This window comes from Molothrus aeneus, chromosome 13 (assembly GCF_037042795.1).
Source record: "Molothrus aeneus isolate 106 chromosome 13, BPBGC_Maene_1.0, whole genome shotgun sequence".
Taxonomy (NCBI): Eukaryota; Metazoa; Chordata; class Aves; order Passeriformes; family Icteridae; genus Molothrus; species Molothrus aeneus.
The window spans coordinates 12206908-12220216 of record NC_089658.1 but is presented as its reverse complement, the minus strand read 5'-3'; the positions used below and the strand labels follow the sequence as shown (position 1 = coordinate 12220216).

The following is a 13309-nucleotide window of genomic DNA, read 5'->3' as shown; positions in this document are numbered from 1 at the left end:
CTGTCACTTCAGCATCCCTTCAGCCCTACACCTGAGGAGGGTGGGCTTCAAGACCATGACAAGTTCAGCTGGCTCAGAGTTAGACCTGGGATTACCCCTTTGTGACATTAAAGTGTCAATAATGTATGCACCAACCTTGCCAAATCTCTCTCTGTCCTCTGCTTAGAAAGCATTGACTCCACAAAACCTCCTTTTAGGTGCCAAATTCATTTATTTCAATTCCTGTGCTGAAGTCAGCTTCCAAACAGCCTCCAGAGCACTTTGCTACAGCCTCTGCTTCCAGCTGGCCAAGCTTCGAACTGCACTGGAAAGGCTCATCTGTTCCTGGAGATGAAAAGTTTCTCTTTACTCCATTCACCTGAAAAAATGGCTTTCAAAGCTGTGCTAGAGCTATTTCCAGCAAGGTTCATGTTGATGTGTTTCTGTTATTACTGTGGCAGAGCACATAACATGGCCATAACTGCAGATGGGGTAGGGAACTTTTTATTAAAAGTATTGCTTCCAATGTGGTAGAGATTTTATTATGTTTCCAAGACAGCAAGAAACTAAGGTCATGCATCTTTAGAAGTTACCTCTTGTCAGCCAAGACAGAGTAATACACTGCCTATGAGCTCTAGACTAACTCAGAAAACCAAATAAATTTATATCACTAAATCAGAGTTCATAAAAAACCTCAGCCTAGGTTGGTCGCTCCTGTGGTTCCCTTACACAGCCCCTCTCAGTGTTAAACTATAACTCCTGTGAATTTTAACTGAGAAGAATTCAATGTGGCCCTCTGCTGCCAAACTGCCCAGTGAAGTCACTGGAGCACATAGAATTGGTTTGGAGGGCAGCAGGTTTACAAACACATTTAAACTTCGAATAGATGGGGCCAAGTTGCTATGACAGCAATGGTAACTGCAGGGTAAAGGGTGAGACTGATCCCTTGTGTTTGCAATGAGTAGGCTGAGAAGTTTCACCCACCACACATGCAGCATGTCCAGACATTTGAAACCCAGGCAAGCATCACAGAAGAATTTGTTCCACAATCAGTAGAAGGACACTTAAATGCTAAACACAAGGGGAAAAAATGCCTCGCAGTCAGCTGAGGTGTTTTCTTATGGATGGTGAGTGATTAAATATCACCTGAAAGCATAACATGACTTTTATGACATGACCCCAGGTGCAGGGGAACCAGAAATCTGTTCTGTAGAGTCAGGCAGCACATTCAGCTCCATCTCTGCTGTGTTTAATCTGTGCCCAGGGGCAGGGCTAGGGAGCAGGGCTTGTAAGGTGCTATTCCTTCAGCTCCACAGGTTCAGGGAAGGAAACTCACAGTGTTAAAAACAAAATAGAGGCATAGAAAAGCTCTGAGCTTCTTTTGTTTCATGAATAACTTAATATGTTGTCTTCATAATGTAGAAAAATGCTACAAAAACCTTGTGTTGTTTGTGGGCTCCAGTGGCTCCCAAGTCTTTCTTTTTAGTGAGCAGCTGGTGGAAACCCCAAAATGAGCCCTCAGGTCTGCATCTATGTGTGTGTACTTGTACACAATTATAAATTAAATGCCCCCTTTGTATTTTCCCCCTACTCAACCTCTTCCTCTTTCAGACTGTGATGGTTTCTGTGCAGACTGTGCTTCCTAACAGCCCAATAGTGTCCTTTCAAGTCAATTCCAGTGTCACAGGGTAGTTTTGGAGACAAATACTGATGTCAGCAACCCTGACAGGTTGCTGTACAAGTCTGTCCAGCGAGCTTGAAATGAAGCAGCACATGAACATAGCCCTTCCTTGGCTGCTTGCTGAAACATTCAGCTGCTTCGTCAAGAGAGACAGGTGTATCCAGCTGGGACCTGCTGCTTTTGCTCTTACATTAAACAGAAAATGCCTTAGCACTAAACATTGCTTAAGGAAACTTACTGCGGAATATATGCTGCCTGCATTTTCTTTCCAGATCTTGATTTACTTAGGCTTTTTTGGGTTTTGCTTCTTTCAGAGAATCTGCTTCATTTGTATGCACTTATTATTTCTCACCAAAATCTTGGTTTTACAAGGATTATGTGAAGGAAATGCTTTAAATATATAAAAAAAAAAGAGACACATTCCCTTGCTGGTTTTCTCTACTTTTTGAGATCTAAGTGTGTCCAAAAGGCTTTTTAAATCAAATCCCAAGCTACGGAGTATAATACATAACACCCTCCCTGGGTGCAGTATTTCTTCATAAGAGAAGTTACTCCATCTACCTTAATTCTCTCTGTAACCAAATTTTATTTGTTCCTGTATTATCCTTTCATTCCTCTTCTAAAATATTATTTCCTTTGTTTTGCACATAATTTAAATCAAGACAATATTAGAAAAGAAGAGGAAGGAACAAAACTTCATTGTCTAACAAAACTTATAACAGCCCAGCTATGAATGTTTAATGTGTGTGGGACTTAGGCAAATAAAGCCCCTGAGGGGAGCTGGGTGTTTGCCCAGGAGGGGCTGCTCACCATGGCCAGGGTTTGCAAGGTCATGAGATCCTGCACCTCTTTTTTTCTGCATCATAAACATCACCAAAAATACTCCCAATGTACCTCCCATAGAATTCTTCAGGGTTCTGCTGCAGAGTCAGCCTCCTCACTGCCTTCCATGGATATGGGATCGACACCCAGAGCAGAAGGCAGCTGGGGAAAACCTCCCTCACAGATGCAATTCTGGGTTTGTTTTGTTTTTTTTTTTCCTTGCTATTACCAACCTGTTCCCATTCTCCAGGCAATTCTTAAAAGAGCTCATTACTGAGATGTGGCAGAAGGAAAATGATATGAAGGGACAGCAGGTGTTTCCAAACAGGAGAATCTGCTTCTTCCCAGAAAATACCCATAGTGAGCATGGAGATGAGAACTGTCAGTGCTGTAATGGTGTGACAGGGTCTGAATGGGAGAGAATACAATGCAAGTCAACTTCAATGTGCTGAGCAAATATAGCACATGAAAAGAGTAAGGAGAGATATTTCTGAATACTTTTGCAGCTGAACAAGAATTGGATCAGCTTTACTTGGGTATTTCCTTTCTGGCTGCCTTTTGCTTGCAACTTGCAAAACTGCAGTGATGATACAGTGAACACAGAGGCAGAATATAATCCAGAAAACATCATTTTCTGGTGCTTTGCTGATGCAGATGGTAGAAAATCTCTCAATTTCTTTTCTTGAGAAACATTTCTGCTGGCTGTAAGACACAAAGATGATAATGTAATGTTTTAAAAAATAAAAACAAACCAGAAGCAAGTAATGTTTTGTAAAGTTGTGATTCTCAATATAGGGATTACCTAAATTTTATCCTTGTGTGATTTTCATATGTGGCGATGCTTTTGAAGCTCTGCTGAGGTTACTGTGCAAGGATGTAAAAGTCTTTATTCTAAAATGCTCTCATATGCTTGAAGATGAAAGCTTTGAAGCATAAATCCTTAAGAATACCCCAAAATGAAAGACAAGATGAATGCAATGTTTATTTTTTCAGAGTTCAGTCTTTTTTGGTTTGGTTACTTTGAGTTTCTTGACCTTGAGCAATTATGACTTACCATTATTTGGACTTCTAACAATGGGAGACACTTTTCTGACAAGATTTTACTGACAAAAATTGGCTCCCTCTGTGTTGGTAGCTGAGGTTTCCTCTTCTTCTTATTCTCACTATTTTTTGTAGTATCTGATGTGGCTTTTGGCTCATGGCTCTCACCAGGCTTTTTAAAAATCACTTCCCTGGAAGTGTTCTAGAAGAGGCTGGATGGAGCTCTGAGCATCCTGGTCTGGTGAAGATTCCTTGCCCATGGCAGGGAGTTGGAATGGGATGAGCTTTAAGGGCCCTTCCAACCCAAACCCTTCTGTGATTCTAGAACTGATCTCCTCCCAGCTGAATTATGCTGGGACTGAGGGCTGAATTCTAAACTTGTGAAAACCCAAAACAATTCTGCAGCATATGGTGTGAGATGGTTATTTGGTAAGAATTCATAGATATATTGGTGGTGCTGACAGAGAGAATGGGAGCTTGAATGTGAATATGGAAACAAAATTGGATGGGTGACATCAGCTGCCTTGGACGGGTTTATAAGACAAACCAAATGTGTGAAGCAGCAAATTCTGCAGTAATCAGGAAATCAATCAGATGGGGCAGGGAGAGAAATGGAAGGCTTTTCCACCAGGTAGTTTAGATTTGCTTGGGCATGTGATTCTTTACAGCCATCAGCACTGATTGAAAGTCTAAAGCAAAGCCTTGAAGGAAAACCTCTGATTTATGATAAAAAGAAATAAATCATTCCCTGTTTCTAGCAGAAGAAATGTGAGCATCTGTGTTTTCAACAACCTTCTGTCTCATTTCCTCATCTTTCCCTCTGAACAAAGTCCTGACTGACACTGGGGGATACAATGCTCTTCCTGTCTAGGAATCTCTCTGGCTGACTACTATGAATTCTGAGTATCATGAATAGCATCCCCAGAGGCTTAGTCTCCCCAGGGCTGGATGAAATAGATTTGAAACTCAAATGCTAAAATAATGCTGAGAAGAGGTGTCTGTCTCTGCAGCCATCATTCAAGCAAACCCTTGTTTAGCTCACACCCTGTTTCCTTTGCATTTCTGTCCAAGAGGAAAGAAAAGATCATTAAAGTTTCCATGAACTCATGAAGGTTCAGAGCTGAGCATGTGGCATTTGGAGTTTGTTCCAGATGTTTCAGTGAAAATCAGATGCTGATTTTCAGTTTGTTGCTCATGGCTAAGTTTGTTAGAATACAGACTTCCACAGCCTCTTTTTAAAGTTCAATGTCCTGAATTATCCTCCAAAAAGCCAGATGCCAGAATTCTTGCCTAAAGCTTTAAGGAATAGATGCAGAAGGTGACAGAATTGTGGGCCAGCTCTTCTGCACATTCTGAAGGTCACCCTGCCTTGCCAGGTGCACTTTGAAGATACTTTGCCAAACATAGCGTGTGATCTTTCTAATTCTGCATGGGTTTTGTGTGCATATCTACACCTTTTGGATAGCACTTGGGAAAGGAAGGAACATCACTTTTGCTCCTGTTCTAAATGACAGCTCAGGCTGCAGGCTTTAGGAAGTACTCAATCTTAGTCCTTTAATCCTCCTTGAATGCTTCTGCACTGCTGCTTTACTCACAGTAGGTTCTGGGGTTTGTGTGGGTGTGGAAAGTGAGGAGAGTCACTGTGGCAAATGAAGTATCCTAAATTGTAGCTATTACAGAGTATTAAGTAATTGCCCTTGGAAAGAAGTGATAGTAGAAAATAATAGCATATTCATTTTGTTGTTGAAAATGGACTGCCTAAGCATATATCTGAAAATCCCAGTTAAATTCAATCTTGATCTTGATGCTCACGGCAAATAAGTATAATGAAGATTCTCAGAGATTTTCTTTCATACATATGAATAAAATAATTACTATGCAGCATATCTAAGTAGTTGATGCCATCAGAAAGTCTACCCTTGAAAAACAAGAAAGGAAGAAAATGTCCTTTCTTTTGTAATCACAAAGAAAGTATTGACTATGCATGTGGCACATTTTGGATGTCACTAGCTGTAAGATGTATTTCTTTACAAACATGACAGTTCTACTAAGCATGGTACAAAAACTCCCCACTTTTGGACAAACAGAGCTAACTTATCTCTTTGAGAACGTGCTGAATGTCGTGTCTTTTAACGCGACACCGTCTGCTCCATTGCTTCCTGGTGCAACAATGACACACACTTCCACTGGGCTTTGGAATTATGCAGCATGTTTATCCACCCACTGTGTATTCTTTTATCCAGTTTTGTACTGGAAGTTCTGCCTCTGGTACTTAAATGACAGTGGTATTTCTCACTGTCAGGGAAATCTGTCCGTGCCTCTACACGTCAAAAGCTGGTAGAGATACAGGGATGCAAATTAAAGAGGTTCAGGTGACTACAAATGTTGAGCAGCTACTCTTCATTAATTAAATTGACTTGCAGCTCATTACTGGCAGTGTAGGACAAAATTAGTAAACTTCCCTTTGCGTGTTTGTGTCTCAGGTTGCAATGCAATAAAGTGAACTTGACTTCTGAGGCAAGGCTCCTGCCAGGGTTACTTACAGACAAGATGAGGTGAAAACATAATGTTTACTAATAAGCGTATTCTAGGCTGAGAAATTAGATTTTATACCTAATGTTCTCCATTTTACATTTGACATGAACAATAATATTTGGCAAATAATTCTGAGGTTCCAGTTCAGGAAACACATTTTGATTAAAGACTCAGAATTGCATGAAAGCATAACACCAGACATAATCTTCCTTTTTGTCTTGTGATTCTCATTATGAATCCAGTGACTTTCCAACATCCAACTCTTTCTTTGCATTTCTTTCCCTCCCCTGTTTTGTACCTCAGAGGAAATAATTTGAAAACAATAGCTTGTTAAATTACTAGAGTTAGTTTACCTGAAAATATCTGGTGTGTGTTCTGAGCATGCTTTAGTTACAGGCAAAATCCCTGCTCTTTCCTCATGACAGATATACCAACACCAGTTTTGTCACGCTCAGTCAGAGATATCTTATAATAAGTTCTCATACCTTCCAAGTTTGCTACTGGCTTTGCTGGAAATCTAGATGGAGAAAACAGGGGCAGATGAGGCACACACGGATTGTGAACCTCTGACTGGAAAAAAATTGCACTGATCTTAGGTTCAGGTCCTTAAATGTGAGTGACTGTAGCACCTATCAAAGGCTCATAAACAGAAGGGAAGAACTAGGGGTTGGAGAGAAAGAGAGGAGGGGAGCAGATCAGATTCAGATGTGATCCACCCTCTTTGAAGATTGGTCCATCTTCAAAGTTGTACAGCTAATGAAGAATAACTATCACTTATTAATTTTGCATTATCTTAGCAATTGCAACTCAATAACAGCATATGTCACAAGGCTTCTCTGAGATGAAAGGAGAAAATTCTCTTGACTGCAGTGCCAGAGGAAATATCTCTTTTCATCACCTGAGCATTAATCTCAAGGGAAGAACTCCAAGACACGCATGTTGCATGGGAGTGAAAAGGTGCCAGAACTTCCAGGGTATTTTTTGGTCTCATCAGCTGTGCCTGGGACTAAACATTACACACATCTTCAGCAGCATCTTTGCAAGCACTCTTTCAGAAGAAGCTGAACTTTATTTGCCTAATATTTGAGAATTATCCCTTCAAATTAGTGATGCTACAAATTTTGCTCAAAACTAAAGTGACATATATCAGAGGAAAATTTCTTTCTTCATGATTTTACAAGAACTAAATAAACCCCAACTTACAAAGAAATATTGAGTGTGAAAACCAAGGAATGGTTTCATTAGTGCTCCTTTACAGGAGACCAATGGCTATTTATTATTGACATTTGACTGAGCAGCAAAAAGAGAATCCCTAACTTTTGGCAGTTGCTCTCTTAAAAAAATCTCACAAACATTGCCATAAAGAGTTAAACATGCATGAAGTCCAAAATGGCAGAGAGGCTGAAGGCAGGCAGTTATCCTAAAGCCAGAGCTCATAAGTCACTGAGGAAGCTGTACCAAGAAACCAGAGGAATGAAGCTTGGTATTAGTTTCTAAGTAACAGAACAAAAACTATATGGTTAAATTTGCTTTAAATGCTGAACAGATCTTTCCAAAGGCCTGCAATTAATGCCCAAATGCTGAATTTTGGAAACACTTTCAAACTATGTAAAAATCCTTCATCATATAAAGCAAACTTTAACTCATGCTTTCCCTCTCCTACTCAGTACAAACAGAAAGCTGCTACTGCAGAGTACAGTAACAGAACATCAGAATCTGAAGAAAGCCACAGCTCTGCTATGATAAAGTACTGCTTACAAACATTTATCTACCAAAAAAGCATCTGCAATTCCAGACCACAGTGCAGAATTTACCACAAACTAGGAATTAGCCATATCTGCTGAAGTGAAATAAAAGTATTACCCACCATCAGGGCACTCACTCACTCACATAGTTTCAATCTACAATTCATCATTACCCAAAGGCACAGCCCCTGTAAATCCAGCACCAGACTACCTGGTACTAGTACAGAAAATAGTTTGCACCCATGCTGCAGGATGAAGGAGAGCACAAATGCCTGCTGACATGAAGTTATTAAGCACATCTCTGTCCAACACGAGCACAGAAATCCCCCCCAAAGCCACCAGCCCCAGTTCAGCACAGGACACAGAGCAAGCACTGCCCTGCAACACCCACACAAAGCAAAATCAAACCCCACAGCCCCCGGCACTGCAAACCCACTCCATCCCTCCACTTCGCCTAGAAACAGCCACAAAAATCACTCAGCCCTGCCCCTGCTCCGGGCTGGAGGTTGTGTCTCTCTGTCTCTCGCAGCAGAAGCTGCAAAGCCCCGGCGAGCCCGGGCAGCGCTGCCTGCTGCAATATCCCAGCACTTACTGCATTGCTTTTCAGCGGAGCTGCTCCTCCCGGGCACACATGGCTCGCTCAGCCCCAGCCCAGGGCTCTCTGCTCAGCACAATTCAGCTCCAAAGTCTCTGCATGTGCAGGGAATTGCCCGCGCTCGGCGCTGGGGGTTTCTGGCTGCAGTGCCTGCTCACCCTATCCATTGCCTCTGGTGGATGCTAAGTAAGCAATCCCCTGGGTCTTCATGAGGGAAGGATGAAGAGTCACAGCTTTGGAGAGCAGATAAGGTGTTCTGCCGAGAGCCTCTGTGCTTCCATGGCATTTTAAAGGCAAAGGGGCTGGGGATGCTTCATCTTGCTTTACAGTTCTGGATCGTGCAAGTTGTCGTATTCTGCAACTTACAGTGGAATTCTCAGCCAAACACTAATTTATGTGTTTCAGAGAGAGCTCAAGTTAACAAAAGAAATTCAAACCAATGAATTTTTAAATGTTGAGGAATGCACTGTGTCAATTGAACTAAATCTTCTGCTTTTCAGAAGTACAAGTGGAGGGGAGGGGTTTCCCAGCTCTGAAATGCACTGTACAGCCCTGCTGGATACAGTCAAAAAGTAGAAGCCTAAAACTTCATGGATTAACATCTCAGATTTAACAGGCTCCAAGCATTGCTCTAGTCTTGAAGGAGGGATTGTCACCCTTGTCCTTTGTCTGCAGAGTGTCTGTCACTTTGGGGGCTCCTGCATGCAGATGGGGCAGAATCAATGAGCAGTAATAATAAAAAGGCAGAATGATCAAGAGCCACAGTGCCACTGATTTCTCATTAGGGACCCTAATTTTTTCTGTGCTGTACTGAGATGTTTGACTCAGTGCCTTTGGGAAGCCGTGGGGGAATTGCTCTTGCTCTCCCCATAACCAGCTGGAGTGAGCGGATTTGTGAAGCTGAACCCCTGCCTGCTCCAACCCTGACCTTCAAAGGGGCTCTCAGGAGAAAAGCCCCATTTTGGGGCCGTGCTTACCTGTTACCCAGGCCTCCTGCAAATGCTAATTGTGCCTAACCATGTGTGGCAAATCCGGGAAAACAAATACAGTGCAGTCCTGCGGGCACAAATGGGGATGGTTTTTCCACACAGTCACCCCCAACAGAAAACACAGCAATCATTTATAAACATTTCCCAAGACCAGGTGCTCTGTAAGGTGTTGATTCACAGATTTTCTCTGCCACTGATGGGTAAGATATCAGGAGAAGAGCAGCAGCTTTTTGTTGGTGAGGGAAGGTTTTGACCCCCTTAGCAAAGGCTTGGAGCATCCCCAGGGGCTGATTATCCTTTCAGATAGCACAGGGAAATCCCAGCAACCAAAACAGTGTGGCTAATAAATTTTTCAGGATTATTAATTGGATTCTTTAGAAAAAGGGCAGTCAAGGACATGCATCTAGAAAGAGCCCATTTCCCCTTTGAAAAGTGTTTTATTAGCAGGACTTCAGTTTCTTCTGGAATTCCTACATAAATGCAGCTTTCTATGATACCTGTCAGCATCATTGGTCCTGTACCTATTGTTTTGTGTGCTATAATTTCTGCCTGTGAAAATGCCAAAAATACTCAGTCTTCCTGGCTGACAGATGTTGCTGGGAAGGTGCTGCTTTGCACTTTCACAAAAATAACACCTAGGAGGAGAGGGGAAACCAGCACATAACAGTGTCAGCACCAGTGGATTCCCATGAAATGAGAAGATAATTCTATAGTAGCAAAACTGACTTTTTTTTTTCTCACTCTTGTTCTCACAACTCTGTTTAGCACCTCAAGGTAACAAATTTGTTGAGTCATAGAAAGGAAAACTCAACAAAGCTGCCTTGAATGTTAAGTTTGTTTTGTATAGTAATTATGCATTATGTGAGCATCTTTACTTTTAAAATGCAGACAAGGCACAGTCCCTGGGAATATCCAGTCAAGTCAGACAAAATGATGCAGATGTAACAGTCAGGATTGCCAGGTGACAGCCTTGTTGTAAGCAAAGCAGGAAAACCTGGATGGATCTGGGAGCTGCAGTATTGGTAGCAGAAACAATTAACTCACACTGAAGGTTCTCAGCCTTTATAAGACCCTGTAGAAAGGTGCTCCAATTTCCCTCTTTATTCCTGCCTCACCCTTTTGGAGTATATTGATCCTTCCAGTAAGTTCATTTACTTTCCTTGGTTGGGGATAAGCTATGATGGATTTCTTTAAAGTATGAGTTGGACAAAAATAATCAAGTCAGCCTTGTAATTAGGTGTGGACCTTCTCAACATTCCAGGAAACACCAGCCCTGGCCATGGGCAGATAAGTAGCTATTCTAACAAGCATAATAATCTCATGTTCTGGAGCTGTGGTGAGGGAAGGAATAGAGATTCCAGTGGATCATTTTCCTTTGGTTTCCTGCCTCAGTTCAGTAATGCAGGAACTCTGCTATGCTAACACATCACTTCACTTTCTGTTGGTAACAGTATTTTAAACCCTGAAAACAAAGAACCAGGCACCTGATTTACTGGGGAGAGGCACAAAGCATGACAGCATAGACTCAAAGCCTCCAGGAGATATTGAAAACCTAAAAACACCTTTGTGCCCTTGCCCAGAAACCCCTCTAAACAAAAAAAAAAAACCCACAAAACTGTCTTTGCAGTCCACATAGGCACTTTTTTCAGTAAAAAGCAAATATGGTGTAAAATAACTCTCCCATTTAAGGACAGACCAATAAATAGCCTGGAAGTGTGGGGCTGTCAGGTTGTTGTTGTGTAGGGAGGTACCAGTGACTAAGAAGCAGTGTTGCACAAGATGATTTAACTGAGGAGCTTCTGCAAGCCAGCTGGAGAGTATATTGTATTAGCAAACTGCAATAAAGGAGAATTGAATTTTAACCTTGCCGCTAGAGAAATATAAAGGTTTATAATTGACTCTGGACGTGTAATATTGAAGAGAGCCATATAGTGCAGAGTGTTTGTCCCTGAAAAAATCAACCAGTTCAGGTACAAATTTATGTTTGTTGTAAATTTACTTATTTATTTATTTGTCATAAACATAGAAATATTTGTATAGTAACAGTATAGCAGTGTCAAGAACAGGCTCTGTACACTTAAAAAATTTGGGAGCAGTCTGAATTAGTGTTACAGGATAATTGTGGCTGCATGGAATAGCCCAAGGAATATCCTGGGATAACTTGTGGTGGTTCCTGTACAGCAGGGTGAAGAGCATGGCCTGCAGACAGGGAAGCTGAGCAATGTCTGCGGGAAGATCACCTTGCCACTTCTTTCTGCTGGGCAAGAGAAAAATGGGGGGAAAGACACTGAGCAAAGGCTGCTCAAGTCACTTGAGCCTTCAGAGGACTCAGAGAACAAAACTTCAGGTTACAAAAAGCTAAGGGTGTTCTGTGCCTCCTTGCAAAGTTAGGCAAAAGATCATCCTTTTTCCTCAGATATTTAAATGAACTGTAATTCAAATTTGAGTTATTCTCTTGCTTCATCATCTTTCAGCTGGCTCCATGGTCAGCTGCTCACTGCAACCTATAGAAATCAAGGACTAGAATAAGGACTCCTTGCTACTCATCTCATGACAGTAATTAGAGGGAAATCTGCCTGATATTGTGTCCTAGAAGAAAAATAGTTACAAAAAATAGACATTTGCACATTAAGGGTTAGGAAAATATTAATTTTTTTTTATGTGTGAAGCCAGATTTGCATCCACACTGAATCAACTTGTCACAGTTAAATTGTGTTTAATATGTGAGAGGGACACCATTTTCTACCTTTAGTGCTGATGATCTGTATTTTATTACTCCAGAATAATTTAACCTAAGATGAATTAGAAACATCTTAATTTTCAACATAAGCATATAGCTACAAATGAATAATTCAGGAATCTACTTATTTCAGATGAATTGTCCTGAATATGTCTACATAGCCAGACCCTGTAAAAGTGAATGCATGAGAATTATGCTTGCCTCCTCTAGCAGGACATTCCCAAATCTTTCTAAAAAAGATTTCATTATATTCAAGTTGAGATATTACAGTTCTTGAAGATGAGAAGAAAAAGGAACTTAGCCAGCAAAGCATCTCATTTGAATTAGAGGCATGCTTTCTAATTTAATGGGACACTTAACTGTGGGCATCAATATCCTAATTAGCTTATATTTTTCTCTTAAATTAGCAGATTCCATACTCTTCTATAATCGGTTTCAGCTTTTCTTCTTTAGTTTCTCTGGGTACTCGCACTCCTACTGTACAAATAAAATGCATTGTTTAATTCACAGCTTTCCATCCCTAATGTTTTTCAGTTAAACCCATGAATTCAACTTTACTCTCCTTACTCTTTCTATACAATTGCTCTCTCTGAGGTCAAGAATTAGGAGAAATCCTCCTGGCACACAAATTCAGGTACGTCCCCAGTAAAACTAAAAGTGGGATCATGGAGTCTGAACCTGATCTAATGGAATATTTAAGCTCTATTTACATAAATTGTAGTCTCTGTGCCCAATATTGTATTAGATCCTTCACAGTTGATGAGAGGGCAGGCCCAGCCCTAAAAATCCTTCAGTTTGGTGAAGATATGTGCTCTGAGAGGATGTGCTCTGGAGGCATGGGAAGCTGTGGTTTTGTATTTCAGGATGAGAGGGAAAAGAGCAGAATGTTACTGAGCACAGCAGATGATGTGAACAGAGAGGTATGCAGACAGCCCTGCCTGGCCATGAGCTCAGAGAATGTCTTTTCTCCAAACACATTCTGCATTTGCCACTGGAATTCTTGAGGAGCTGCCTCTGAAGGCTCATGTGCTCATTCTGGAGGTGGTTTTGACTTGAAGAGAGACAGTGACAGTCTGAAGGGGGGGCCCTGTGGTGCAGGTTGGATTTTGCCAACATGGGGAGGAGAACTTGAGGCACTTGAGGCAAGAGGCTGGAGCTACTGAGAGCCTTGAACAGCAGCTG

General features: G+C 41.4%; 1 protein-coding gene across 1 annotated transcript in view; it reads right to left on the bottom strand.

The window, feature by feature from the left end:
* Positions 1-8671, bottom strand: part of CTXND1 (cortexin domain containing 1) — a 36370-nt gene extending 27699 nt beyond the window's left edge. The window contains exon 1 of the mRNA XM_066558721.1: positions 8396-8671. The gene's annotated coding sequence lies outside the window, so the exon portion shown is untranslated. The remainder of the gene's footprint in view (positions 1-8395) is intronic.
* Positions 8672-13309: the final 4638 nt, after the last annotated feature.